Genomic DNA, 4,199 nt, shown 5'->3' with positions numbered 1-4,199 from the left:
GGGAAGGCTTTGCACCGAATCGCGTCGGAGGCGTCGACTAGGTACATTCTGCTTCTGAAGTTGCTGAGGTGGTGACTTGGATCGGTGGTGCCGTCGTAGAGATCCATATCGGGTCGTTTGAAGCTTCGCGGAACCTTCTCCTTCATGATCTCTTGCGTGAAGGGATCATGGTTGCCTTCGGGGGTGGTGCCGCGTTCTGTCCGGTCTTTCAGGTTGGCCTCTATTTTCCGCAGCTTTTCTTCTAATTCTCTGCGCTTTCGAGTCTCCCTTCTCAGATCTTGTTCAGTTTCTCTCTGCTTCTTTATGTCCTCTTCGAGTTGTTTCAGTCGGTTTTGTTGTGCCCAGACTGCTTCTAGAATTTCCGAGCTCTTCTCTTTTTCGGAATTTTGTGGATCTTTGTTTGGGAGTGATGTCTTTGGGCGATTCTGTTTGTTTCCTCCTGGAGTGCGTGGTGATAGAGGGCTGTCCGGTCGTTCTCCGGTGTCAATTTCGTCGTCTTGTTCAGACGCAGCGCGGTCATTATTGTGAGGGTCGTCCGCCATGGTGGAGGGATGACTTCCAGGGTCCCCGGCAACGGCGCCAATGTTCCGAGGGTTACCTGAAACGCGTAGCTCGGTCGTCTTGGAAAGGCCCGAGGTGGGGGTTCAGGGACCCGAGCTTGATATGTAGACTGGTTGGTGGTTGTACCTGCAATGACACTCCGATGCTTAAGTTAGCATGGGTCCAAGCAGATATGTGTAGAATGTGGAATGAATGCCATATCTGGGTACTCCAGTGTATTTATAGTAGTTGGCCGTGATCTTCCCTGGATAAGATATTCTTATCTTATCTTATCTTTGGGAGTTTTATCTCTATCTTTGTGGAACCGCCTTTCCCAGGCCTTTCCGGCCTTTAGGTTTTGGGCTGCGTTCCTTTCTGATGGGCCTTCTTAGCTTTGTTTGTCCGAGGTCCGACCTCAGGCGTGGGCCTCGGGACGAGGTCGGACCTTTCATAAAGTTGCCGATTTAGAGGAGCTCGGTCAGGGTATGAACTTTTGACGAGTTTGGAGGAGTCCGGTCAGGGTATGAACAGCATTCATTCCAAATCTACACATATCTGCTTGGACCCATGCTAACTTAAGCATCGGAGTGTCATTGCAGGTACAACCACCAACCGTTCTGCATACCTAGCTCGGGTCACCGAACCCCCACCTCGGGCCTCTCCGGACGACCGAGCTACACGTTTCAGGCAAACCCTCGGAACATTGGCGCCGTTGCCGGGGAACCTGGAAGTCATCCCTCTACCATGGCGGACAACCCTCTCAACGATGAGCACGCTGCATCTGAACAAGAGGACGAAATTGACACCGGAGAACGACCGGACAGCCCTCTATCACCACGTACCCCAGGAGGAAACAAATAGAATCGCCCAAAAACATCACCCCCAAACAAGGATCCACAAAATTCCGAAAGAGAGAAGAGCTCGGAAATTCTAGAAGCAGTCCGGGCACAACAAGACCGACTAAAACAACTCGAAGAGGACATAAAGAAGCAGAAAGAAACTGAACAAGATCTGAGAAGGGAAACTCGAAAGCGCAGAGAATTAGAAGAAAACCTGCGAAAAATAGAGGCCAACCTGAAAGACCGGACAGAACGCGGCACCACCACCGAAGACAACCATGATCCCTTCACGCAAGAAATCATGAAGGAGAAGGTACCGCGAAACTTCAAACCACCCGATATGGACCTCTACGACGGCACCACCGATCCAAGTCATCACCTCAGCAACTTCAGAAGCAGAATGTACCTAGTCGACGCCTCCGACGCGACTCGGTGCAAAGCCTTCCCCACCACCCTCACCAAGTCGGCCATGAAGTGGTTCGACAACCTGCCACCAAGATCAATCGCCAGCTTCGAAGACCTAACCAAAAAATTCCTAACAAGATTCTCTATTCAAAAGGACAAGACAAAACATGCCCCCAGTCTGCTCGGGATCAAACAAGGTGACCAAGAAACTCTCCGAAAATACATGGAGCGATTCAACAAAGCCTGCCTGGACATACAACACTTGCCCACTGAAGCAGCCATCATGGGACTAGCAAACGGCCCAAAAGAGGGACCGTTTAGCCAATCCATATCCAAACGATACCCGACCTCTGAGAGATCGGTCCGAATACTGTGAATATCACAAGCTCTACGGTCATTCTACTAACGACTGCTACGATCTAAAAAATGTTATAGAGAAGCTAGCCAGAGAAGGAAAACTCGACAGATACATAGCAGAGAAAGGAGAAGAGACCAGGAAGAGAAGGCGGGGGGACAACGAAGATCGGGCCGAACAAACCCCGCGAACCCCTGAAAGACATGTTCACATGATAAATGGAGGTTTTGCAGGCGGAGGAACATCCAAATCCTCACGAAAAAGACACCTCAAAGAAGTCTATCACATCCAAGAAGACAGTCCCCTGCCCGAATTACCTACTATTTCATTCACCTGAGAAGATGCTCAAGGGATAATTCCCGGACACGACGATCCAATGGTAATCACCATTATCCTAGCAAACGCCAACTTACATCGAACCCTGATTGACCAAGGAAGCTCAGCAGATATCCTGTTCAAAACGGCCTTCGACAAGCTCGGACTTGAAGAAAAAGAGCTAAAGGCCTACCCCACCAACCTATTTGGACTAGGGGACACTCCGATCTATCCCTTAGGATACGTCTCGCTACACACTACCTTTGGAAGAGGCGAGCAATCTAAAACATTAAGCATTGACTACATTATAGTCGACGTCACTTCAGCATACAATGCCCTCATTGGGCGACCAACCCTAAACAGACTAGCAGCTATAGTCTCAACCCCACACCTCTGTATGAAATTCCCCACCACAAAGGGAATCGTTACTCTAAAAGGCGACCAAAAACTAGCACGGCGATGCTACAACGAAAGCCTGAGCCTAAAAGGGAAAGAGGTCAACACAATAGAACTCGGACGAGTTCAACCCCGAGAAGACCTTCGGCCACAACCAGCGGGAGAACCGAGAAGACCTCCGGCCACAACCAGAGGGAGAAACCGAAAAAGTCCAGATTGGGAACACACCTGAAAAAACAACAAGCATAGGAGCAAACCTCGAAACGAGCCTAAAAGAGGAACTCATAGCCCTCTTAAGGAAGAATTCCGACCTCTTCGCCTGGAAAGCCTCCGACATGCCAGGCATAAGCCCCGACCTGATGTGCCATAAGCTATCGGTTTACCCGGGATCCCGGCCTGTCCAACAAAGACGCCGGAAGCTCGGACCCGAGCGCATGCAAGCAATAGAAGAACAAGTGCAAGCACTACTAGATGCAGGGTTCATTAGGGAAGTAAAATACCCCCTATGGCTCGCAAACGTGGTCCTGGTAAAAAAGCCCAACGGAAAATGGAGGATGTGCGTCGATTACACAGACCTCAACAAAGCTTGCCCCAAAGACCCATATCCACTACCAAACATCGACGCATTAGTAGACGCAGCCTCAGGCTATAGATATCTCTCCTTCATGGACGCATACTCAGGATACAACCAAATCCCAATGTACAGACCCGACCAAGAAAAGACCTCGTTCCCCAATGTACGGACCCGACCAAGAAAAGACCTCGTTCATAAACCCAAGGGCAAACTACTGCTACGTCGTAATGCCCTTCGGGCTAAAGAACGCAGGAGCAACATACCAGAGGCTAATGAACAAAGTGTTCTCAGAGCACATTGGACTACAGCTAGAGGTGTACGTCGACGACATGCTGGTAAAGACACAAGAAGACAGAAACTTGCTGACCGACCTCACCAGTGTTTTCAGCACCCTCAGAAAACACAACATGAGACTTAACCCGACAAAGTGCACCTTCGCCGCAGAAGCCGGAAAGTTCTTAGGCTTCATGCTAACTCAAAGGGGCATTGAAGCAAACCCGGACAAATGCCAAGCAATACTCAACATGAAAAGCCCGACGCGTGTCAAGGAAGTACAACAACTGAATGGAAGGCTAGCCGCCCTATCAAGATTCTTGGCGGGATCAGCGATAAGGTCACTACCTCTCTACTCACTCCTAAAGAAAGGGAAACCCTTCTCATGGACCCCGGAGTGCGAAAAGGCCTTTCAAGACTTCAAGGAATTCCTCGGGCAGCCACCAATCCTAACCCGACCTCTAAAAGGAGAAGAACTCGTACTATACCTCTCGGTTGGAAA

Source organism: Arachis duranensis, unplaced genomic scaffold (assembly GCF_000817695.3).
Source record: "Arachis duranensis cultivar V14167 unplaced genomic scaffold, aradu.V14167.gnm2.J7QH unplaced_Scaffold_608113, whole genome shotgun sequence".
NCBI classification, from domain to species: Eukaryota; Viridiplantae; Streptophyta; class Magnoliopsida; order Fabales; family Fabaceae; genus Arachis; species Arachis duranensis.
This window is presented reverse-complemented; position numbering follows the sequence as displayed.